Source organism: Macaca fascicularis, chromosome 13, assembly GCF_037993035.2.
Source record: "Macaca fascicularis isolate 582-1 chromosome 13, T2T-MFA8v1.1".
Classification (NCBI taxonomy): domain Eukaryota; kingdom Metazoa; phylum Chordata; class Mammalia; order Primates; family Cercopithecidae; genus Macaca; species Macaca fascicularis.
In genome coordinates this window covers 15,051,933-15,078,112 of record NC_088387.1, presented here as the reverse complement: position 1 = coordinate 15,078,112, position 26,180 = coordinate 15,051,933, and the positions used below count along the sequence as shown (strand labels likewise).

Genomic DNA, 26,180 nt, shown 5'->3' with positions numbered 1-26,180 from the left:
CCCCATTGACTGGTGGATGTGCCTTGTTTTTTAGCCCAATCGCCTACATTAAGTCAGACAAGTCACAGTTCCCTGCTTTTCCGGCTTTCGTGACCGTCCGCCTCCCTCCTCTGCCTGGGGCTGAATGGTGGGGTCTGTCGTGGGTTCGTGGGAGCCTCTGTTCTCGTGAGGCCACCAGGGACTGTTATCCAGGCTGATTCCACAGGAGGAGTTTGGGGTGAGCTCCTGAGCGAGAGTTGGGAAGACTGACGTCTGCGTAAACCTTGCTTGTTCGTGGTTATTCCTCTCAGTCTTCTTAAATTCTGAAAAACTGGGGCCAGTTTGAAATAAGGATTTAGGTATGGATCGGTGAGGAAAGAACGTTGATCTGATTGAGTTTACGTTGTGTGTGACAATTTTATGCTACCTTCGGGAAGAACTGAAGATGTTGACAGTGTCGTGAGAATCCTTTCTTTCTTTCTTTCTTTCTTTCTTTCTTTCTTTATTTCTTTCTTTCTTTCTTTCTTTCTTTTTTTTCTTTTCTCTTCTCTTCTCCCTTCCTTCCTTCCTTCCTTCCTTCCTTCCTTCCTTCCTTCCTTCCTTCCTTCCTTCCTTCCTTCCTTCCTTCCTTTCTTTCTTTCTTTCTTTCTTTCTTTCTTTCTTTCTTTCTTTCTTTCTTTCTTTCTTTCTTTCTTTCTTTCCTTCTTTCTTTTCTTTCTTTTTTTTTTTTTTGATGGAGTCTCACTCTTGTTGCCCAGGCTGGAGTGCAATGGTGCAATCTCAGCTCACTGCAATCTCTATCTCCTGGGTTCAAACAATTCTCCTGCCTCAGTCCCCCAGTAGCTGAGATTATAGGCGCTCACCACTATGCCCAGCTAATTTTTTGTTTTTGGTAGAGATGGGGTTTCGCTTTTAAGGAGATTGTTCATTAAGTATTAATTGGTGGCCTGCCGTTGAACTAATGTTAGTGTAGTATTGACATCATCAGCCACGGCAGAAACTTACTTGGCACCCCTGGAAAAGAGGGCAGGGAAGCATAGTGCCCTGAAACCACCTAGTTCTCCAGTGCTACTTCCAACTCTGAGCTGATGGTCATTATGAGTGGATCTGCACTGGACAAGTAGTTTAGTGCAGCTGTCTTGGACAGGCAGGTTAAAAGTAACAAACCGCCACAAAACTCAGCTAATAAAATGTGAGGAGAGACATGGGGCACCAGGAAGGGGTGAGGCCTGTCTCCCTGTGTGCCATCTGTGTGGAGCCTCAGTACCTAGGGGACAGCGTTTACGCAGAGCCCCAGGTTTTTATTAGCGTTTCCCTGAATAAAATGTCACTTGTGAGCTGCGGACTGGGAAGCTTTTTCTGATGATTAGGTTTTGTAATGTGGGATCATCAGTAGGCAAGGTGGACCTGAGGGCTGTAGGATCTGGAGACTGTCCAGGGCGGCTTTCTGGGGATGACAGGCTTGTCCTGTCAGCAGTCAAGACACCAAAGAGAGTCTTTCTGAGAATAAAAGACAGAAGCTTTTAAGGAAAAAAGCAGTTTCTCTCTCTGTTTGGGAGTTGAGTGCATTTTCCTACATTTATTCGGAGATGTTCCTTGGTTCCCACCATGTGCTATTGCCCCGCTATGGGGTAGGGTCACCCCACCGCGTACCTAACCCAGGAAAACTCCTCTGCAGTGATTTCAGAGGCTGTGTGCATTTCTCTTGCCTCAATGGGTGGAGTGAGTTTTTCTTCCTACTGTTTTTTTTTTTTTTTTTTTGAGAAGGAGTCTCGCTCTGTCGCCCAGGCTGGAGTGCAGTGGCGCGATCTCGGCTCACTGCAAGCTCCGCCTCCCGGGCTCACGCCATTCTCCTGCCTCAGCCTCCCGAGTAGCTGGGACTACAGGCTTCCTACTGTTTTTAGTCAGTTTTCTTAATCTAGCGTACCTTGCGTAGAGAGCAGTCCACCTGTAACCAGTTTGTTCCTGGAGGTGCTGCAGTGACCTTGGTTACGCGAGGGCCCCGTGGCCCAGGATGGGCTGAGGAAGGAGTGTGTGTATGAGCTGTGGGCACTGGCCAGAGGCAGGGGAGGTGTGGCCACTTGTGGCTTAAACTCCCCCCATGCGCTCTACTGCACCGCTGGGACGTGAACACTCTCACCCTGGACGTTTTCTCTGAATGCTCAGTGCCCAGGCTCTTGGGTACACAGGCGGCCCCGGGGTTTATTTGAAAAAGGTGTCATGAACAGTGAAGTAACCCACGTGCCTAAGCTTTGATTGACATGAAGGAATGTAGAGGCTGCTGAAATCCTGGTCATTTTAGAGCAAAGTATTTTATTAACAGTTTTCTGACAGAAAGAAATCGTTAAAAAATTGATCCCTGTTGAGGTAGAAGGATCTCGTCCTCATGCTTCTCAGTTCTTTCCAGAATCAGCTTCCAGTTCAGCTGCACAACAGGTTCTGCTGGTGGCTGGAGCAGCCCAGGCAGGTGCTGTTGGGTCTGAGTTCACACTGGTGCCTGTGTGGTCTCCAGTTATGGTGTGGGCTGTGGGGTCTGAGTTCACAGCATTGCCCATGTGGTCTCCAGTTACGATGCTGGCCGTGGAGTCTGAGTTCACACTGGTGCCTGCGTTTAGAACGTGAGGTTGACGTTACTGTGGTAAGGGGTATCCTACACGTCATAATTCCTAGTCAATATCGGGTATTTAGTTAAAATAGAGTCAAGTATAGAGAGGCATTGGCCCCTCTGGCGAAAGGGCAAGGCACGGTGCTTTAGGTCCAGGTCCCCAATATCAACTATGAAAATAAAACGTTGTCAACTCCAATTGCAGCCCTGACCTCAGCGGGTCATTGTTTATGCTAACAATTATAAACAGCGTGAACTTGCTGTCCTGAGAGGGAACACACCCTCCATTCTCTCTGCAGTGCAGCTGCCTTGGTGGATGGAACATGCCCCTCCTCCCTCCCTCCACCCTCCTCTCTCCTTCCCTCCCTCCTCCTCTCTCCCTCCCTCCCCCCTCTCCTCTCCCTCCCTCCCCCCTCTCCTCTCCCTCTCTCCTTTCCTCTCCCTCCCTCCTGCCTCCTCTCTCCCTCCCTCGCCCTCCTCTCTCCCTCTCTCCCCCCTCCTCTCTCCCTCCTTCCCCCCTCCTTCTTCCCGTTTTCTCTCACCATTCTCCCTCCACCTTCTCTCCTGGGTGAAGGGCAGAAGAGAAGAGACCTCCGGAATCTTGTGCTTCATCCAAGCAGCTTGGGGGCAGCATCAACAGCTGCAATTTGGCTGCCCCAGCAGCTGCCTCAGGGCAGCCTTTCTAATGGGAGTCCTGGAATCATGTCTTTCCTTAATGTGCCCTAAAGGCTGGAGGACATGAAGTGAAACAATGCTCCATGCTCTGTCCTCTGATTTTGTGTATTTATTGGACTTACTTTGAAATTAAACTAAATGATACTCAAAGTACAGCATGAGAAAAACGAAAAAACAGGCTATGGTGTTTGAAAAACAAACAAAACCGTTTGGTTTTATTGGGGTCCGTGAGGGGGGTGGTGGAGAATGAAAGAACACACAAAAGACAAAGACACACAGAGAACATGGCGGCCGCGCTCAGAGCCTCCGCCTCACTTTATTTATACTCCATAAACCCCACCTCAGCAGAAAGAATGCAATGCAAAACAAACTTTCTTTTCCCAGATGTAACCTTCTACTCAGTTCTTTGTTTCTATGGTCTTCCTTATCTGCCCGCCTTCTTGGCGCCTACGGGAGTTCATTAAAAGTTCAATTGGAGATACTGTCCTTGAGCCCTATCTATTCTCAGCATACTGTTTTCAAAGGCCCCTGCATTTCCCCCTCTTTTTTTTTGTTTTGCCTCAATCCTAAAAAGGTAGCCCATATTTGTTCTTGTGTTTTCTTTTGTTTTTGGAGGCGACGGAGGGAGCATCAATCACCAAAAGAAGTAGACCCAATCCAAGTGCCCAAAGCAACATACTTCCAGAGATTGTAGAAATCCATGTCTTCTTCTGGGTCCATGGGTTAAAGGCAGCAAGGCACTGACCCAGCTCCTGAAGGGTTACAGTTCCAGACAACACATGTAATTGTTGTTGAAATGCTTCGGAAATGTTCTGAGTGAGCTCTTGGATGTCCAAACTAATATTTTTATGGCCTATTAATAATTTTTGGATTACGGTCCAATTTTGAGAGATGTTAAAAAGCACAGGCGTTACACAAAATTGAGTGGAGTTCCAATCACATTGTAATGTTATCCGAGTACTGAGGACAGTGAGCTGATCTCCAAGCCATGTCAAGGCTTGTTCCATGTTGTCCAATCTTTCAGCAAGTTGAGAATCAATGTTTCGTTGTTGAAGCCATAACCAGTGAGATTGTTCATGCCATTGCTGCACAAATTCAGCATTTTGTATGCTTTGATGAAGAGCGAGCCCTGCTATGGCCGCAGTGGAGACAATGGCGACAAGGCTCATCACCGAGGCAATTATAAGTCCAAGGGCATGGAGGGTTCGCTGGAGAGAAGTCCAAATATAAGTCTCAAGAGGTGATGCCCCCCACGGTCACGTAAGGTTAACAGGTAGCCAAATTTCCTTACGATCCCTGAGGATATAAATATCCTCAGTAAAGTTGTGCCACCAGGAATGATTGAGGCAAGACAAAATTGTACACGTATCTGTACAATTAACAATCCCCGTATCATTATCCCATGTCAAATTCCCTGCTAATAATAGGTAGGGCTTACGGACACAAGCAATAATATATCAGGAGGTATTTCAGTATAACTGAATATGAAAGGAGTTATTCGGGTTAGAAAGATTAAGGGGCATATTCCCCACAAAAGTGCTAATGGCATCGCCTGCAGCTAACAACTTCCAAAAATAACTCTGTACTTCAGGCCTCCTTCATGCCATACCAAGGTTTCATGACTGTTAGCAGCAATACTTTTATTTACCCAGTGTCATTTCAAAGGTATGTGACTAAATTTTGTTTGAAAATCACCGTGCACACTTCAATCAGTTATTTGCATCCCATTGTATTCTAATAAAATCCGGGGTTTAGTTCCCCGACATTGTTGTCACTCAAGCACCTCAATATTAGGAGAAACCTCTAGAATAGGACAAAAAAGTAAAGAACTAGGAATAGTTTCATTACTATATACAGTATGATTATATTAAAAACTTCTAGTTACAATAATAACAGTATTAGCAGCCACATGACTATGATTATAACCAACAGCCCAGGCTTCATGCGATCTTCGGAGACAATGAGAACTATTTCCCATACATATTGGAACTCCTTCCACTCCAAATTGTTATGTGTTGTTTATAATTCCCGTTTCCCGTTCTATATTGTCTTTGTCTACATAGGGAGACGGCATCCAAGTAGTGTCATTGGTGAAAACCTTAATTTCCGCCTCTCCCCAGGCGACTCCCTGATACAAGGGTGGAAAGGGAATATAAGTCCAATATTCATACAAAGCCTCACTAAGAGAAATAAGTCCCCCGCCGAGGCACATCCAACAAAGGAAGAAATGCATGCTGAATCCAGTTTTCTTTTCAACAGGGTTTCAATCATCTTGTAGGAAACCACTCAGGTCCGCTCCCTGTAAGGACAAGAGCATAGCCACGTCCCTGTTTTAGAACTTGCCCTTGAACATACTTACCTTCTTCATTAGGATACCAAACCTTTAAACTGTCAGCGGGGACTATCACCGAGGGAAGTGAGGAAAGATGGGTTACGGCAGCGGAATCTTGCAATTGTCTCCATTGATTCAAAAAAATTAAGGTAAAAAGAACCTTCAAAATCTGGTTTCAAAATCTGGTTTCTGGGGGGCTCATTTCCCCCTTTTTGTTTAGTTTTAATAGTTAAGTTTTTAAAGTTAAATTTGCGCGCTCAATGATGGCTTGACCTTGACTGTTGCCCGGGATACCGGTGATATGTTGAATATTGTATTGCTGTAAGAAAACTTGTAATTTATGAGAGACGTAAGCAGGGGCATTATCAGTTTTAAGTATAAGAGGAATGCCCATGATGGCGAAACAAACTAAGAGATGAGTAATAACAGAAATGAGAAAAGGTATCAATGGTATGATGAACATTTTAATCGTCCAAAAGAAGGGACATCTCGTGGATTAACCCCAGGATGGAAGGATGGAATGCTCAAAGGAGCACAGGAAGGACAAGCTCGAATAAGAGAACGAGCTTGTTTATGAGTTAAATGAAACCATCGTTGAAGGCCAGAACTATTAGTGTGATGTAGAGTATATTTTTGTTCTGCAGCATGTAGGTGGCCGATTAAAAGCAAATCAATCTGAGTATTACCACGAACTAATGGTCCAGAAAGTTGAGAATGAGAACGAAGATGAGTGATGAATAAAGGAGCTCGACGTTGGCTCAAAGTAAAGGATAACAAAGAAAAGAATTTCTGAAGAGAAGAAGTAGCACAAAGAGGTAAAGTGGCCTGAGAAATATAAGAAGTAACATAAACGGCGTATTGAGAATCACTAACAATGTTACAACCAGTAGTAGGGAAATCAAGTAAGACCATGAGAATAGCAAACAATTCTCCCTATTGCACCGAGGGATAAGGATAAACTGTAACTCAAGATTGATGAAGCTTCTTGCCAAGAATCAGAAGTTGCAAGAAGATAAGTGATCTGACTATGAGTGAATTGAGAGATAATTAAGGAAGGATCTCCTCCCCAAAGTTGTCGACAGGGATGCCGTCCTTTGATGATCAGTTCAGCTAAACGATCGATATAAGTAGCCAAGCATTTAGATATTTTATTGGACAAAAAGATCCATTTTAGTGGTCGACTAGTTTGATGAATCATTCCTGTGGGAGAAGGTAAAGTATGAAATAAACAAAAGGAAGGGCCTTTTGAAGTTGCTCTTTAACAAGCTGGAGTTCCTGTAAAGCCAAAGGAGTTAAATGGCGTGAGTTGTCCAAGTGACTGTCACCTTCTAGAATAGAAAAAAGATGTTATAACTGATATGTTGGTATTCCTAAAACAGGACGCATCCAATTAATGTCTCCTAGAAGCTTTTGAAAATCATTTAATGTTTTTAAATGATCACGTCGAATTTGAATTTTTTGGGGTCGAATATTTTGTGCCCCCAAGGTATAACCGAAATATTGAATAAGAAAATCCAGTTAAATTTTTTCTGTGTCAATATTAAGTGAGTAGAAAGAAAGCTGAGTTTGTAATGATACAAAAGCATCTTGCTGCTTTTCTCTGGTTTTAACTTTGTGGGATAAGGGCAGGATTAGGAAGACCAGGCTGTAAACTTTCCCTAGGTTTAATGTAAACATTTATAGTTTTAAGACAAGACAAAGACGGGAATTCCGTGCAGAAATACGTGGCTTTATATTCCTCTCGGCCATTTGTTTTTTGACTTACTCTTTTAGAGTCCTAAGTATTTCTTTAAATAATGGTCACTGTTTCACCTAAATAGGAGTGGTGGCTATGAGTTTAAAGGATTGTAGCCCATTTTGAACATCATATTTTTGGCAGCTGTGGAAATATGAGGAATGTTTAAAAAAGCAGCAAATTGTTGTGAAAGATCTTGTTCCCAAAAATTAATATTGATAGGAACAATATAAAAATAAAAAAAAACACTTGACCTTGTTGACCTTTAGGACCGACACAGGTTAAAGGTTCTACGTCTTGATAAATCACAGAAGCAGCACCCAAGCCAGTGAGTATAACTGAAATTTGTCTTTTTTCCCATTGTATAGGCCGCTAATTTAAACAAATAATAGACATATTCACCCCCGTATCAATTAACTCTTTTAAAACTATCCCATTAATGTGCAATGAACATAAGGGCTTTTGATTAGAAACTAAAGTTTCCCAAAAAACAGTTTTTTCTGTGCTACCAAACCCTCTCTATTGAGAATACGTTCCCCTGCCTCTAGGCGTATAAATTGTGAAACTTGTACCAAAATAAAAATTTTATTAGTAATATCACGTCCTTTCGGCAAAGGGCCACACACTCTAATAGCTAATTTATATACTCCTCTATTAGGAGACAAAGTATAAGGCTGAGTAATAGCTAAGTCAGCAGCAGCGCTCTGCTTAGTTGCCGCATAAAGCTGAGAAACTGGGGTAAGGTGTGGGATCCTTAAGGAGGACTTGAATTTATTCCTTAATGTTGTAGGCCATTGCTCACTGAATATTGTAGTAGACTTGTATTGTAATTGTTGGGGCCCCAAGCCTGTGGGCCCCGGCTCCCGTTTCCCAGGAGAGGAGATAGTAAATTTCCACTTTTATCAGTTTTGGAACGACATTTATTTGTCCAATGTCGACCTTTACCCCAATATTTGTACACCTCTGAAGGCAGCTTTCTGCCTTGAGGGATAAAAGTGTTCAATTTTTATGACATTCTTTTTTGAAATGTCTAGGTTTACCACACTGAAAGCAAACACCTTGTTTGTTATTTCCTTTTAAAGCTTTAGACAAAGCTCCAGCAAATAATTGAGCATTATAAATAGCCCCTCCAACACTAACACAAGTTTTAATATATTTATCTAAATTGGCCCCATTGGCCTTTAACGATTTTAACAATTTTTAACAGTCAGCATAAGCATTTTTAAAAGACAATGTTTGTAACAAAATTTTTGAAGCAAGGCCAGCACCCACAATTTTGAAGACAGCATCCTGGAGATGGGCTACGAAATCTGGATATAGTTCATTTGTGCCCTGTAAAATCTTCACAGAGGAAAGGGAACATTTTCCTGTTATCTCTACCTTATTTCAGGCCCTTAAAAACAAAGTCTTGATTTGAGTAAGGGCAACATCATCTAAACCAGCCTGAGCATTAAGAGTAGCATATTGGCCCGTGAGTTGTTCCTCAGCGGGTCCAGGGGGATCACACATAATATTTTTCCTAGCCTGTACATGTGCCTTGTTCATTTACCAGCTGTGCAATTGTAACCACTGAGAACGATCAAGAAAAGCCTTCCCCAAAGTCTTCCAGTCTATAGGAATTATCAAATTTTCTGATGAAAAATATCAAGAAGACCAAGGATAAAAGGAGATTGAGGTCCATAGTTAGAAATGGCAGCTTTCATTTCTTTTTAAAAATTTAATTTGTAAGGCATTAAATTGGACATTATTGCCACCATTTGAAAACTGAGCATTAGGAGCAAAAGAAGCACAAATAATTGGAAACAGATCCAGCTCCTTAAATTTTTTTTTTAATTAAAAGTATATATAATATATAATAATACTCATATCCCCAAATATAAAGAATCTCAACATATTAATAAGAAAAGGCAAATAACCCAACCAAAAGTAGCAGAACAAGGAAATGACAATAAACCTATATGTCTAACATCATTACTCACTAGGAAATATGTATATTAATACCAAATTGAGAATCATTACATACACAATACAATGGTTAAAATTTAAAAACACAGAAAATATCAAGAGGTAGTTAATGTGTTAAGCAGCCCGAATACTCAACTTCTGTTTGGAGTTTATATTGGTGGAACCTATGCACCCCTATAACATAACAATTTCCTAGCTGGGGTTATTAATACTATATTAATATTAATAGTTAATATTAATGTGCTTATTTATTAACTATTGAAATACTCATAATATTTTAACAAACAACAAGATATACATATACACTGGTTTTGACATATTAAACAGGTGTTTAGTATAAATTTAAAGTATGTCTGATGTGAATAGGGCTTCAACTTTGCCAAACAAAGGTAAAGATAAGGAAGCCGGGGGGTTGGAGGCACTGGAAAATCCTCTTTTAACAGGGCAGAAGGAAAAGAAACAGGGAAAGCTCACAAAGGTGAATTAGAAGAATGTATCTGTAATATTTGTTGAAGCATTTCCATAATACACTGCATGTCAGAATTTCCCTTAGAAAAAGGAAGAGCTGGCTTTTTCTCTTCTCCCCCTTTTGCTACCCCCACCATCCTCTGTTATCCTGGCACAAATGGGCTCCATTTCAGATTTATTTTATTTTATTTTTCCCAAATCCTCAGATACCTTTCCTCCTGTGGCTACATTACCACACTCTGAATCAGTCTCAAGTAACTCTAATGTCTGAGTGATAGAGTCACACAAGGTCCACAATTTTAAAGGCATAATATCCCCTAACTGGAGAGCTCTAAGCAGAGTTTTTACTACCTGTAACCATTCTCTGCGATTCAGCTGCACTTTAGTCTGATACTGAAACCAGTAACAATGTTGTTCTACATGGGCAAACAATCACTTCAAAGTCTTTTTCTTTCACTTCTACTCCTATAGACAGCAATAGTCCTTGAAACAGCCGTAAATATTCTGAGGCCAGAGAGATGGAATTCCCCATAATGAAAGCTTAAGAAGGTTCCCCTTAACAATATCTGGGCCTTACCCGCCCCTAGGGGGTTCCCCTTCTTGTTCTCCCCTACTCACCCGTGCTGACCCTGCTCGCTGCGCCACTTGTTGGGGTCCGTGCCGGGGGTGGTGGAGAATGAAAGAACACACAAAAGACAAAGACACACAGAGAACATGGCGGCCGCGCTCAGAGCCTCCGCCTCACTTTATTTATACTCCATAAACCCCACCTCAGCAGAAAGAATGCAATGCAAAACAAACTTTCTTTTCCCAGATGTAACCTTCTACTCAGTTCTTTGTTTCTATGGTCTTCCTTATCTGCCCGCCTTCTTGGCGCCTACGGGAGTTCATTAAAAGTTCAATTGGAGATACTGTCCTTGAGCCCTATCTATTCTCAGCATACAGTTTTCAAAGGCCCCTGCAGGTTTGTTGGTTTGTTCTTAGACCTTCACAGGCTCCTAGGTCACACGTTTCAGTTTCTCAGCGAGTGACATTCTCTGCGGAATGTCAGCCTCTTGTTTGTTGATGTCAGCCACAGCAGAAAGAAGCACTCCATAGGCCCTGTGCTCAGCACCTTGGCGTGAGCTCTTGCAATCTTCTGTTCATCCTCATCACAGCTCTGTGCAGTGGGCGTCCTCCTGATCCTGGTGGGAGGATGGAGGATGGAGGCGGAACGGTGAGTGACAGCAGGATCACATGAGGGGTCTCTCCCGAGGTAGGGAGGGGAACCGGCCCAGAATCTCAGTGCCCATTACGTCCTTCCTACTCCTCCTCTGCCTCTCTGTGACTGACTCAGGCTGCAGGGACAGACGTGAGTATGTGCAGAGTGTGTGTGCACCCCTGGGGGTGTGTGCTCATATTGGCAGGGAGGGATGTGAGTGTGTACAGAGCGTGTGTGCACACCTGGGGATGTGTGCTGGCATTGGCAGGGACAGATGTGTACAGAGTGTGTGTGCACACCTCGGGGGTGTGTGCTGTTGGCATGGACAGACGTGAGCGTGTACAGAGGAAGTGTACACACCTGGGGGTGTGTGCTGGTGGTAGCATAGACAGACATTAGCGTGTACAGGGCATGTGTACACACCTGGGGGTGTGTGCTTATGTTGTTTTGTAAGCGGCAAATACGTGGCCCGATGCTTCTGGCGGCCCTGCGCCCGTGCTGACTCCGTCAGTGGCTCTCGGGTTGGGGTCTCCATCTCCCCAGACAGCACTAGAGTGTCTTGAGGTTTCAGATTCTTCCTCTCCGGTTACTTGGGCCTCCTCAGACCAAACATCAGAACCAGCCAACTGCAAACTACAAGAACATTCAAATGCATCTTCAGTAGAGAAAACAAAAGCAATTGGAATAATTTTCCAACATGACCCCGTGGTTAAGCCGTTAGATACTCCAGCTAACAGATTGAGTCACTTTAAAATTCACACCAATTAAAATGGTTGTGACAGTTGCAGAGCTTTACCGCTAAACCTTGAAATAATTGAAGAGTTCTGCTCCACTTGCTTACAAACTGGGGTTGGGGATAACTTTCAGTCCAAAGTAGCAACCTTCTAAAACCAGCTTAGATGCGAGGCTCCCACTCACACAGGAAGAGACAGAGACCCTTGATTATTCTCCTGTTTCAGATACTTTGTCATTTTTTTTGTATCCTGATCATCACTTCTGCTTTTCCAATTCAAACTAAAGGGAGTTTAGTTCTGTTTTGGAGAAGCTGTGGTTAGTGGTTTCTTTTCATGGTTTGCTTAATCTCTTAAGTCTGGCACTTACATTTGCCCAAATGGACTTTTCTTTAGTAAGACGGTGCCATAGCCCAGGGCTTCTCCCTCCATATCTGCTCCCCAGGAGGCCCCCTAGGAATGGGCGCTAGAGATCCAGCCCCTCTCCGTGTGCCATTTTCTTTGAGTCCAATGTAGGTTTGGCTCAGAGAAGAAAAGAGGCCTCCGGGTTAGGTGCCTCTGACTGCTTGCTTGTGAAATGTTTAATGATAAGGCGACTTCCAAACTAATTTTACACATTAATAGTTGTAGCTTAAAGTATCACTGCAGTCATAAGAACAAGAAACACTCCCATAAAGTAGATAGGCAGAAAAAAGCCATAAAAGTTTAATAAAGTGCAAATAAAATGGTGTTGTAAGAATGTACAGTGGGAAATGTTCTCAGTCCAGCCAGATCGGCTGTGGCGTCCTCCTGTAAATACATGCAGCCACGTGTGGCCCTGATCGCAATCAGTACTGTGAATTGTGATCCAGAATGTTCTTGGGGGCCGATACCTGGACTGTGCCAGCAGCTGAGTCTGATTGGACGTCACGGCGGTGATGTGCTAGGCGTGGCCAGCTGGGCCGAGGGGTGGCCACCTGTGCACTAGCCACGTGCAGCCGTTATTCTTGTGATGGAGTTGCACGGGGCGTGGCCTGTCCACCTGGGCTACTTATAGTACCGGGAACGCAACCTCTGGTGGGTGCCTCCCGACATGGGAGCTATCTTTTTTATCCAGGGCCCTCTGGCGCTGCAGACCCTGAGTCCATGGGGAGGCAAAGGAGGGCTCTGTTGGGCCATGGAGGTCCCCGAGCAGGTGGTCACTCATTGCTTGTGGAGTGGTCCATGGCCTGTGAGTTTATTCCCGGGGTCTGTGTGAGCGAGGTTAACCAGTTCACAGCTGGGCACTTACCCCTTACACAGGTGACACTAGTTAAGGTGGAATCTATATTAGCTCGCACGGGAGTGTGTGAGGAGCTGGGAGGGTGGTGAGGTTTGGCCTTAGCACTGGAGCCCGGGCTCCTGACGTTCTGCGTCTTCCTGTTGAGGGGCCATCAGGGCCGCTGTGGGTCCTGAAGACAGTAGGTGCCATATGGACCAGGGGATGCGGAAGCCTCTAGAGGCTGCGGGAGGCAAGGAGACAGTCGCTTCCCCAGAGTCAGCCCTGCGGACACCTCGACGTTAGCTGGTGGGACCTGTTTTGGACTCCAGCTTTCAGAAATGGGAGAAAATAAGTCAGTGTTTAGGACGCTAAATTTGGGGTGATTTAGTGGAGAAATAGAAAACCAGCCCACGAAGGTGCACGCATTGAAATGTGCTGTGTCCAGGTGTTCACAGTGGCGTGAGGGGGATGGCATCAGGGTTCTGGGAACTGTGCAGTTTTACTGAAGGAAGGGGGCTCGCCACGCCTTTCCTCATGTAACTGAAGGTATGTATGCCTGCCACACTGCCCAGGAGACAGGGACTAGAATTCTGACTTTATTTCTTATGGGAACCAAGGTCAGAACACGGTAAGGGCTGAAACGAGCTTCCTACAGCCTGAACTGGGCAGAGGAATCGCAAGTAGTTTGTGTTTTTCTACACAGATCTGTCCTTTCAGGTTTTGTTAAGTTCTGGAAAAAGGGAGAAGCCAGGCACACCTCGACGACGGACAGTGTTTCTGGAGGTGGTGTGGCTTCAGCCTGAATGTGGCCGTGTGACTGGGAGGCTTAGAAACTGCCCTCCAAGAGCACTCATCTGTTCCTTATTGCACTAATACCTCATTTACAGAAATCCACAGAAATTACAGAGCTGTGCGGGAGGCCTCTGGTCTGGATGGGTTTGTGTGGACTGAGGTCAAGGGGTGTTGTCCCAAGTACTTATCCTGATCTGGCAGGGGCTCTGTTCCCAAATGATGATGCCACAGTTTCAGAGCCTATATCTGAGTGATAGTCTTTTAACTTTGTTGCATAAAAGCAAACAAAGTATGTCTTGAGAGTCTAAAAATCCGTTTGGTAGTCATGGCTGTAAACTCATACATGGGGCTTTGGGATGGAGTGAAAACCACCGTCACCTGGCGTGGACGCTATGTGGTATTTTGTGTGGTGGCCTGCTCGTGCTTTGAGCTCCATCTGCAGTGTGAACAACAGCTGTGCATTTGAGAAATGTGGGCAGGTCAGCTTGCTCCTCCAGGGGCCTGCAGGCATCCGGGCGAGGGGCCTGGGTTGAGGCCACGTCAGTGGGAAGGAGCTTGGTTGTGTCAGCAGATATGTCTGCCTTTACAGGCCCGCAAGCCCGCCAGAACCCAGTTTTCCTTTGGTCATCTAATGCCAGAAAAAACCCCATTTCTTAGAGATTCTCGTAATTTATGTTAATGAACCATTTGACCATACATAAGATGTTATAAATGCATGAGGCTTTACAACTTGGCAGATGTATAACTCGCATGTTATGATTGAATCAAACTGTTGAAGATATTGGTTTCACTTGAAGATTTTTAGCATTTTATGTGCAAATCAAATGCCAGTAGCATTTTGAAGGAGTATTTTGGAATCGTAAATACAGTGGGACAGTGCTGGGTCTCTGGGATGCTGGTGAGGTGTACGTGACCTCAAGCTCTTGGAGCTTACAAATAAGATTCCTAAATTGTCACACCTGCAGTGCTGGAAGTCAAAGTGGATTTCTGTAAAGGAGGTATTAGTGCAATAAGGAACAGATGAGTGCCCTTAGAGGGCAGTTTCTGAGCCTCCCAGACACCCCAGGAGGAAGCGGGAGAGGGAGGCAGTTACCCACCAGAAGCTGGATGGTGGAGCTGGGTTTGCTGGTGGCCCTGCGTGGCAGGTAATTACGTGCAATAAGGAACAGGTGAGCGCCCTTGAGGGCGGTTTCTCGCTCTGCTTCGGAACTGCAAGTGGAAGACGCCCCAAAGTGGGGGTGGGGGGTGTGGTTGGTTATCCAATGGGGCCGGATTTGCTGTTGGCCGCTGTGTGGCAGGTCACTGCGGGGAGCGATGGGAGGTGAGTGGAGTGGGAATAGAGGATGCACCCTCCACAGCTACTGCTGGGAGTTGGCTCTGGTAGCAGAGGGGGCGTAGAGGGATTCCCATGAGGGGCAACACGGCCGGGGTCCCACGTGTGCTGGACGCTGAGGTGTGGCTATATGTGATCTCAGTCTCCACAGCCGTCATGGGAACTGGGTTCAGTCACCTTCCTTTCTCACATTTGAGAAATCTCAGGGGCTTACATCACAGCTGGGTGGGTTGGAACTAATGTCTCAGGCAGGACGTTGGCCCGAGAGCCCAGATCTTAACCCCCCCTGCTCTTTTCAGTTCACCAAGCTTGTAGAGAGGGGTGTGTGGTGGTGGGGGGCGGTTGAGAATCCAACACAGTAGAATGGGGGAAGGAAATAAACCAGGCAGGAGACACAGGCAGTGCTTGGGAGGTCTGTGTGGGGTGTGGGTGGCACCTCTGGGCCTGTGAACCCCGTTCTGTGCTCTCGGCTTGCCCAACCTTGGCCCTCAGCCATATGCTGTGCACTTTAGGTGAAATCTCAGTCCCTCGAGTGATGCGGGCATCTTTTCTCCCTGGCTTTGCCTCTCCTTAAATCACGGAGTCTCAGTGGGGATGGCGGGGTGGTTGGTGGTCCATGGAATTTGCCCTCCACTTCCCCATCCTTGTCCCGTCCTGTCTGGCCTGTTACCTGAATCTGTGTCTCTTCAGAGCCTGCAAATGAGTGGAGGCCACGGCAGCCTCTCGCTGATTGGCCTCTCAACTTTTTTATTCATCAGAATCGTGTTAAATGCTGATTCCTAGGTACCCCATTAGACTCTCTACGCCTGCCTGGCATGGGTACTTTGGGGAAGGCACAGAGGGTTGCTGGGCTGTTCCAAGAGGGAATTTGCATTTGTAGAATGTCAGCTGTGGTCTTTCCAGCACTCTACTTTCCACGCACACATGGCATTAAACGTGGAAAACCTCTGGGTGCTGTGCTGGTGAGGAAGTCCCGGCTGGACGAGGGGCTGCTGGGGCTCGGACTTGATTCCTGGGCTGGGGGCTGTGGGCTTCTTCTCTTCAGTGGGTCTGCTGATGGGATGCCCTGGGAAGTCCTGATGTGCACTCGGGGAAGGTGCAGAGACACGCTCGGGAAATACAGACCATGGATTTAAAAATTCCTACTGGAATATCTTTTATGAGCAAAGTAATTTGCATCTAACTGTAGACAATCATTGCTTGAATAATTGATTTGTTTACCAAATTGGTCCTATGAACAGAATAAGGTTTTCATTCATGCCTTGTCTATAACGTAAATAGGAGCTATTACCGCAACCTAAATTAGCTTTAAATTTTGTATCAGATTGCAGTCCAGATTACAAATGGCTGCTTGATAATGTAATTGATAAAACGGAGGAATTCAGTGCTTGGAACCCAGAGTGAAGGGAACAGAATTGCTTTGGTTTCTCAAAAGCGTGTGACTGAGGGGTGACCTGGGGTGAAGAGAAGTGGCTGGAGTCATTACACTCGAGGAGATGATCTGCCCCAACCTTTCTCAGCTGTCTTCTGGATAAAACAAAAGGGCGATAAACAGAAATATTCAGCACTGAGTTCATCTATGCCCTGAGCTTCTCATATGGTCATTAATGTGACCGGGCTGTATCTGTGAAGCCTCCATACAGGCACAAAGGAATTAGGCTAGAGTAAGGCGGCCGGCGACCTCTGGCGTCTGCGCCACGTGTCATTTCCTGAAGCCCTTTTGGGTGAAATGACAGTCGCAATGTCTGTTGTTCAGAGGAGTGTAATCTCACGTATGAGATACAGCTTTTAAACGATGGAGATTTTAAACACCAAAGCCAGGAAGCTTGGTGGGAGTGGTTGTCTTCCGAGTGGTTTTCTGTGCTGCCATGGATGAGGTGTGGATGTGTCATCCGTTGGTGAGATCCACTGGTGAAGGGGCTAAGCAAACCCTGGGGGGAGGGGGGTGAAAGTACATCTCTTCTGGCATCCCTAGTAAATACATTTTGTAAAACCTGTGAATTTGACCCTAACCCTGAGTGTTGAAGTCTGGTGCAGTGTCTTGAGCCCTCTTCTGCCTTGAGGGTGAGTGACTGTAAATGACCGATTCCTCAGTGATGAAAGTTCAAATTTAGCTTCCCTGAGGAAGCCAGACCTCAGTCACCCGTGTCTCCATTAACACTGCGGTGCCTACTCGGGTGGCTGCAAGTTTCCAGGCCCTCCTTGGAGACACAGCCGTGCGGTGCTTGATGATTTGATAACATCAGCCACCTTCTGTCTAATCACGGTACAAATGATTCTCCTACAAGGAAACGGATCTAGTTTCTTCCCTGATCGTTGGAAGAAGCAGCCCGCCTAGGGACTGCACCGTCCTCTGCACTTTCACAGCGAAGCCTGTGTCTGTCTCCGAGGAGTGTCGTGTGTGTCGTGGGAATCGTGGGAATTGCCTCCTTAATTCTTCCTGCTTTTGAGGGCTCGGACAGCTCTGCCTGTTTCACCCGGGACGAGCAGCGGGTGGTCTCTGGCTGCTGTGGGACTAGGGCTTGGGGTAAATCGTCACATCCGGTGACCTGTCCAGGTGGGCATATTGTCTTGCCTGTTGGCTGAGGCAGCTGTGATGCCATGGGAGTCATGCTTGTATCAGGGCCAACCCAGCTCTTCCCATGCACACTTCTGCTGCTGGAGTGCCTTTCCTTATGATGACGTGTTGAATTAGGGCGGAGAATGCAGAGAGGCTCTGGGCCTCTCCTTCCCATTCTTACTCCCTGGAGCTGTGATGCCGGACAAGGGAGCCCATAGCCAGAGGCTCCTTTAAATTTAATTAGAATAAAGATTTGATAACATAGCCAAACACATTTGAAAAGAACTTCACAGATTAAATTCCGGATTCAGCCCTTCAGGCCCAGTGGTCACGTTTCGGGGCTCAGCAGCTGTAGGTGGCTGTTGTCTTTCTGTGTTGGCTCAGCAGATTGGGACGTTTCCAGTTCAGCAGGCAGTTCTCTTGAATGGCTCTGCCTGTGGTGAGGGCACCTTGGCTGGAGAGCCTCGTGGGGATCCCTTAGGCCTCTGGCTACAGCCAGGCTGCACGGTTCCTGTGCCCCGTGTCCTCTGCAGGCCCAGAGCTATCCCACCACAGAGTCAGCACTGCTAGACTTGGGTACTGTGTGCAGACAGCAGAGGGGCATGTCTGGGTCTTGCAGGGGCTGGGGTAACTGGCCTCCTTGGCCAGGAGCCCGTCTCCGAGTCTTCAGGGGAAATGCATCTACCATCCACACCGTGCACCAGAGGAAAACTGTAGGCTTCTCTGTGGATGGTGAATTGAGATCATGCAGAGTGACTAGGCTTGGGCTGCTGACCAGTGTGAAACCTGATACCTTTAGGTGGAACCTGACATGCCTCCATGTGTACATGGCAAAGAGAATGCAGCGTTGTCAGCTTGAATCCAGATGTGCTCCCGTTTTGAGGTGGAAGGTTCTGGGAGTATTGGCCATTGGTGATTGTCCTGCCATGGAGGACTTTGAATGCAGGCACTGGTTTAGGATAACCCTGGTTTCCTGGTCCTGTATGTGGGCATCCCTGAATATCCCGGGCTGGAGGAAGGCAGGGCAGATGGGAGGGTGACAAGAGGTCAGGTGTTTCCAGCTCTGGGGAGTGATGCCATCAGACGGCTGAGATCAGGTGGCCGGGGAACAAAGCAGGGGTGCATGGAAATGTCATGTTTCCTGGGGCATGGGGAGGACCTGTTGAACTCTATTCCTGGGCAACAGTTCTTCCATTCTCAGGAATCTGTGCCATTGGAACTGAGTAGCAAATTCTAGAATTGCTCTAATTACTTACTGTTGAGTCCCCATCCCAATTACCATGAATTAGCAACAGTGATAACAGTTTGCCTGGTCAAACCTTGCTAAGAAAAACCAGTGGAACTAGTTTTAGTTGCCTCGAGTTCCCTCCAAATCGGATTCCTTAGGGGCTTATGTCCCCACAGCTGCTGCAGTTCCTCCTGGGCCTGGCAGCCACATTCCCGACATTGACATCTCAGCTCAGATGCAGGTGTGCATATTACAGAAAATCACACTGTGCTGTGATTGGCTTGAGCTGACGTTCTCTAGGTGAGAGGCGGAGGCCGAGGACCTGTGAGGGACTGTCTTGAGTGTCCTCTCATTGACTTGGAGCAGATGCACATCTGTTCTTCAAAAGTTCTAATAGGATGAAATTAGAAATAGGAATGTTTAAAATTCACATGTTACGAACTCTGTTCAGTGATTTCCTCTGAAATGAGAGAGTATTTGCAGACGAGGCATTCAGACTGCAGCTCTCCTTAGAACTGTCCTAGACCTCGATGCCGTCCTTTGGCCTCTTCCTGGGTGTGGGGTGCTCTGCTTGAAGCAAAACCACGTGGTCTGTGCATCACTACTGCAACCAGCTCAACGTACACACCCACTGGGAGGGGGGCCAGATCACTTAACATTTTAAATGCATTTAACATTAAACCAGCAAGTCAGCCAGTGCTTTCTGTAACCAAGCTGCCTGGCTTATGGGAACCTGACACTTAATTTTTCGGAAGAGAATACTTGCTTCTGTGGAGTGTCAATATTTGTCTCATTTGTTGAGACTCTGCTCAAAGTGATGAAGTGATGGACCCTTTTGTGTAAATTGGGCCACAGAGCTCTCTGGGCACAGTCAGGGGAGTAAACGGCTGTGAAAGATGCCGCCTGATGTGAGCCGTGACCAGGCACTTTGGAACCTGGGATCCCATCTCCAGCCTTTCAAAGGACATAGAGGAATATAAAATGCAGATGGGAGAGTTCATATTTTGGGCATCTCTGTTCTTTTGAAATCAAAGTGCAAAGAAAAAGTTTTGCCTTGAGGTCTTACCCCATCCTTGTTTTTCTCCTGAGGTTTTAACATTTTCTTAACTGCTTTTTTCTCCCCCGATCCCTGGGGAACTTCTATCTTCATATCTTCTTAAAAGATATGGTTAAATTCAACACTGAAATTTAAAAACATGCATTCATATTATTTTTCTTTAAACTGATGTATCTGACATTGGTGAAGAACTAACTGGGCGTATTGGTGTATTTTTATTTTTTTGAGATAGTCTTGCTGTGTTGCCCAGGCTGGAATGCAGTGGCGCGATCTTGGCTCACTGCAGCCTCACCTCCTGGTTCACACCATTCTCCTGCCTCAGCCTCCTGAGTAGCTGAGATTATAAGTGCCTGACACCATGGCTGGTTCATTTTTGTATTAGTGGAGATGGGGTTTCAACATGTTTGCCAGGCTGGTCTTGAACTCCTGACCTCATTTGATTCGCTCACCTTGGCCTCCCAAAGTGCTGGGATTACAGGCATGAGCCACCACACTTGGCCTGGGATATTCTTGATTGTAACTGTAATAGATCCCTTTAATAAAAACAAAACAGAACAACAACAACAACAAACAGCTGTCTGAAAAGTCCCAAAATTAAAGAGCTCACTTGGACAGGGATTTGGACACCAGTTGAATGGCCTAGCACAAACCATAGTTACATGGGCCACTCGGCCTGTTAGATCCTTAGGGTATTTGAAGTCGTGGGGATATTTGCATTTCTGCTTCTGGATATCATGTCAGTATGAATTCGGCTAGTGTTTGAGGGCCAGGCTCAGATCCAGGAAAGCAAGAGCCCCTGCCCTCATGGCACTTCTCTTCCGTGTGTGTGTGTTAGGAAAATAGAAAGCATAAGATATTTTTTTCAATGAGCTGGGAAGATGGAAAAATAAGCTTAAGATGTTTACTTGTTCAGAAGAAGGGAATTGCAAGGAATACTCAGCTTTGTTGCTGCTGAAGGAGGTCCCTGTCGGAGGATGTTTCAGAGGTGGGGTTTGTCTGAGAAAGGTGGTAAGAGGCAAATAGGATGCCCCATCTGGTTTGCCAGAGATGGGGAAAGTTAGCATCCCCAAAACAGCCTCAGCATTCTGGCAAAGGCCTTGGAAAACCAGCTAGGGTGTGGGACCTTGTTGGCTGCTGAGTAGAAGGAAAACATTGCTGGTCCTGAGGACTGTACTGTTCTTCCACTGCTATAAAGAACTACCTGAGGCTGGGTCATAAGGAAAAAAAAGGTTTAATCGGCATACAGTTCTGTGGGCTGTACAGGTTTCTACATCTGGGGAAACTTAGAGTGGAAGGTGAAGGGGAGACAGGCATGTCTTCACATGGCTGGAAGGGGAGAGAGAGTGAAGGGGAAGGTGCCATGCACCTCCAAACAACCAGATCTCAGAACTATCATGAGGACAGCACTAGGGGGATTGTGCTAAACCATTAGAAACCACCCCCATGAGTCAGTCACCTCCCACCAGGGCTCACTTCCAACAAAGGGTTAGAGTTCAGCATGAGATTTGGGTGGGAACACACAGCCACACCATGTCAGGCTTCCCATTCTTCTCCTGCACATGCTTCGCAAATGGTTCTGTCATTGGTTTTTGTTTTTGTTGATACATAATATGTGTACATATTTTCAGAGTGCATGTGATATCTTGATTCATCCCTATATTGATGAAATCTGTGTACTTGGGATATCTTTCCCTTTAAATATTTTCTTTTCCTTATGCTGGTAATGTTCAAGTTATTCTCTCCTAGCTGTTTTGAAATACACAGTAGATGACCCACTGCCATCCACCTGCTGATTTATCAATAGTAGGTCTTGTGCTCCCATTAGGCTGTGTGTTTGTGCCCGTTACGAGCCTCTGCCTATCCTGCTTATGAGTGGACTCTGCTGGGCCCTGTTGACCACCTACTCTTGGCCTCCATGAGATCTGCTCTCAGCTGCTGCTTAATGCTCCGTTTCTTTGCTTGGCTCGTTTGCTTAACGTAATGTCCTCCAGCTCCATCCTGTCGCGGATGACAGGGATCTCAGCTGTATGGTGGAGTATTGCTCCTGTGAATGTTCGGGCCACATTCCCTTCATCCCCTGTTGACGGGCACTCAGGTGATTCCAGATCTTGGCTGCTGTGGATGGTGCTGCATTGAAGCTGAGAGCAGTCACTGGCTTTATACTCGGGGGACGTGAGCCACTTTGATGTTCTCAAGCAGCCATTCCCCAAAGTCCTCCGTGGAATGCCGCATTCCTTTGTGCCCATGGTTTCCACTAGGATGAAGAGCTGGGAAGGGGCTTCGAGTGAACCCTTGGGTTTCTGTCTTTAATTGGTACCCAGCTGCACTGACCAAGTGGGGATCCCAGTGACCCTAGACACTGCCTCACATAAGGTCCAAAGATGCAGTTAGGTTCTTTTTTTAACTTAAAAAAAAAAAAAAAACCCTTTTGACCTGGTTAAGCTATAGCGTTATCAGTGTTTTTCATATGGGACAGGTATATATTTTATTTTCTAAGAAGGAAAGAAATCCTGTTAAATACTCTAACTACAGATTAAATCATGTCAAGGAAAGAGGTACTATTTTGGGGGAAAATTATCCCTTCATGTCAATGATCAAGGAGAGGACTTAGATTGTTTAATTGAGTTAATTATGAAATCTTAAGTGGTTTTGAGAAGATGAGCTGTGGATGCTGTAAGACATCATGAGACTGATGGTGATTTAATGTGAGTCAGCCCTGACAGAATGTGGCAAATATTTAAAGCTTACTCCAGTATTGCTTGATAGATTGTAAGTTAATGTAAAGATCTGTTTGATGCTTTTGTTTTACAAACTATTATGGAGAAAAAGTTTGACAGCCAAGGAACCACCTTCAACCAATTTCTTCCTACTTTCTATCACTAGAAAAATTTGTCCTGTTAATTCCAGAATTTACTTTTGGAAAGTTCCTGTAAGGAGAGCAGAGGTATTGGTGGTTGAATGGTGACTTGAATTTAGGTGAAGATCGTTAAATATTTCATAGTCAGGTTTGTCTTGGTGGTTTTAGCAATTTTATATTAAATTTAGAACTGCGAGTGAAACCAAATGTGTTCTTTTGCTTTTGTGATACTCCTTTGTATGACTATACTGGTAAAGAATGATAAAATGTGTATAGGGTATTTTTTCTGTGTAGATATTAGGATTTTGAGGGGAACCAATTAATCATTCTTCTAATAGACACTGTGCTGTGTGTTGGGTCCTTTGTATATTAGTTGAATCACTATAATGAGGACAACTTGAAAGTTTGTTTCTATACAAGATCTTTTATATGCTGACTTGTGTTATGCAAAATCCTTCATCCTCTAAGAAGACTAAGCAATGGGTTGGAGGAGAGGTTTAATCACCCATTAGGGTTATTCTAAATGCCCAGAATTGAAAGCAAGTACGAATTATGTTTTTGAAGTGTGGTGTGTGTGTGTGGTGGACTCCTTTTTAGGTCATGGGAGGGAGGTAAAGCAAAGATCAGATTTGCTGATAAACATTTGTGCATATGCTAGTGGAGAAGTCATATGACTTGACTGCACCTGCGTACTCTGATTTTGGTTTCGTTAGTGTCTGTAGCTACAAACCACAACCGCCTCTGGGACTCACTCTGAGGGGCTGTGATGAGGGTTATTACAGAGTTGTGTGTCTTAGAGAATGGCACAAACGGTCTTGTGGGCCTACTTTGGCTTTGTTTGAATCTGTAGATTGTTAAACTAAGTTTAGCATTTTGAGGATTATAAATTGTGATTCTTGTCTAAGAAGAGGTTTCTGTTGTCTCTGAAGACAGGAGCCACAATACAGATGGTCCCTGGCTCACAATGGTTACATTTGTGATTTTTTTTTACAACCTTGTGATGGTGTGAACTAGTCACACTCAGTGCATTGTTCGGCCCGAGATGGGCTGCCTCTGGATGAACCCATTGTAAGTTGAAAGTATTATGTCAAATGCACTTTCTATTTAGGATATTTTCAGCTTATGCTGGGTTTATTGGAACAGTTTCATCCCACGGTAAGTCAGGGAGCATATATGCTCATAAAAGTAGAGAGAATCTCATAGATACCATGAGATATAATGTCTCTGATGTTATAGAGATACGATGAAAACAATCAAGTGGGACTTGGAAGCCTTGGAGGGACTCACATGGGCGGCTCCTGGAATGCAAACGTGAGCACCATTGGCTTCTGGATGTGACATCTGTGCCTTCTGCTTAGCCCAGTGGGTTATTGGCTGCTCCCGAGGGCAGAAAGGTCCAGTGTCCCTGTGTTTAGGTGTTTGAGCTGTCTTAAGAGGCTAGGTCAATTCTCACTGGTGTCTTCAGGGCTTTAGGTCTTCTGAACAAGCAGGAGGAAGGACGACTTTGTAGAGCTTTGGAAATCTCAACGGACTTCAGGGCCATCCCCCTTGGCAGGAGAGAGCCCCACTGGAGGCGAGCAGGGTGCCGTGCGTGCCTGTGCTGGGCCCAGACGTGTACGGACGTTGTGAGGGCCACAGGACGCAGATCGGTCTTGGTTCACAACTGGTGTCAATGGCCACGCAGCATTTCTGCCAGGTACATGACTGCGGGGACTTGGGTTTTGGGATGTGCGTCCTGGTTGCCTAGTTGCTTGGAAGACCCCTATTCAGACCCCAGCCTGAGTCACCGTGACAGGCCTCCCGCTTCACACGCCACACGGAAGCCGTGGCGTCGGTCACTGACACCCACCAGCTGTCAGATGTGCGTATGTATCTTCCCTGGTCTCGTGATGTGTCTTGTTTTGAGGTTATAGTAAACGTTCTTTAAGAGGGGTTTTGGATTTTTTATGTTGTTTGTAAGGAGGCAGCAGGGAGTGCTTGAGCAGTGAGATCCCCTTCCCAACCAATGCAATTTCAGATCCCAGCAGGTAATTAGGGCAGCGGAGCTGTGGGATCATCTACCCAACCAATGAGAATTCAGATCACAGCAGGTAATTACGGCAGCGGGGCGGGTGGCAGAACCCTGAACTGTGGCTGTTTCTGGTGTCTTTCCCCGTGGACAGAGCATGCTGGGGCCTCCGTGGTCCTCTGTGGGGTGGGTGGAGCACATGAACTGGGTGCTGCTGGGCTGTGGCTGGCTCCCCAGCCCGGGGTTTATGCAGGATTCGTTCTTAAGACAACTTGGAACCCAGAAAGCAACATGAGGAGAACGGGTTTGTGCGTTTCTGGATCCTTGGTGCTTCCCAGTCTCAGACGCTGTGCAGGCTCTGAGGGGTCTCGCCAGGAAAACTTGAACATTCGGCCCCCGGGGTGGAGTGGGGCTGCAGCGGGTCTTGCAGAAACTGGAAGTGGGGGTGAGTGTCTCGCAAGCGGGACCTTTCAAATGGGCCAAGCAGGTTGCATCTGTGGAAATGGTGCCACCTAACTCAGGGCTGTGGCCAGCAGGGCCTGAAAGGCTACAGCGGACTCTGTTTCTGCTCTCTTGAGAGAGTCTCTGCACGGTTTTCCTTGGTCTTTGTCTATTTGGAGGACGCTTCCCCCTTTCTTGGGCTTACCAAGCCTTCTGAGCTGCCTTGTTGAGTATGACAAAGCCCTGAGAAGGCATTTTTATCGCATAATTATGTTATCCTGGTGGCTGGATAAATGACCTGCAAATGTGGGTGACTCAGTAGCTCTGAGGGTGCTCAATATTCAAGACAGGTGGGAAGAAAATGTTCAGGCAGGTGTCAGAGAATCTGTTCTCTGCTTCACACTGGGGCCCTGGTTTGCTGACAGTCTTCACACTCGATCCAAAATGGGGATAATGAAGTCTCACGGATTCGGCTTCAGCTGAGAGCTGCCTCCTGCACAGTCTTGTGTGAGTAAGAGTTTATAGGTTTGGTGCTAAGGGCGGGCGTCAGTTAATCTTATTTGTGGTGGTGCTTATGGTGGCTTTTCCGTAAGGAATTTAGACTTTATTAGCTTTGGCAAGGGAATCCTGAGTGATAAAGTAGAAGAATGCTTCAGGAAATTCTGGAACCTGCAGTGAGTTTGGAATCTGTATGAAATTGAGATTTAGATTCTCACGATTTCCTAATGCTACCCCGAAACCCAGTAGTTGAGACAGTCGTAGAGCTTCAGTTGTGCTGCCCCGGTTCCCCATTTTAAAAGGAACACGTTGCTTTCATCTAGAATGTTCTGAGCTCTGAGTGCTGCCAGCGGAGTTTCCAGCTCTCTGCATCAGAGGGGAAGCCAGGACTGTGCTCACGGTGTCGCGGCAGCTGGGAGCTGAACCTGGACCTCAGGCACGTGTGATGCTGACCATTTTCTATAAACTCCGAGGG

At 46.0% G+C, this 26,180-nt stretch overlaps 1 long non-coding RNA gene across 2 annotated transcripts; it reads right to left on the bottom strand.

Annotated features, from left to right (window-relative positions):
* Positions 1-2,272: 2,272 nt before the first annotated feature.
* Positions 2,273-10,445, bottom strand: LOC135966772 (uncharacterized). 2 transcript variants are annotated; one of them, XR_012422028.1, is made up of 3 exons: positions 10,378-10,445; positions 3,127-5,558; positions 2,273-2,584 (listed from the first exon to the last, which is right to left on the bottom strand). It is a non-coding gene; the product is annotated as an uncharacterized lncRNA (long non-coding RNA). The 2 variants fall into 2 exon arrangements; XR_010580360.2 differs by having other exon boundaries at positions 5,431-5,558.
* Positions 10,446-26,180: the final 15,735 nt, after the last annotated feature.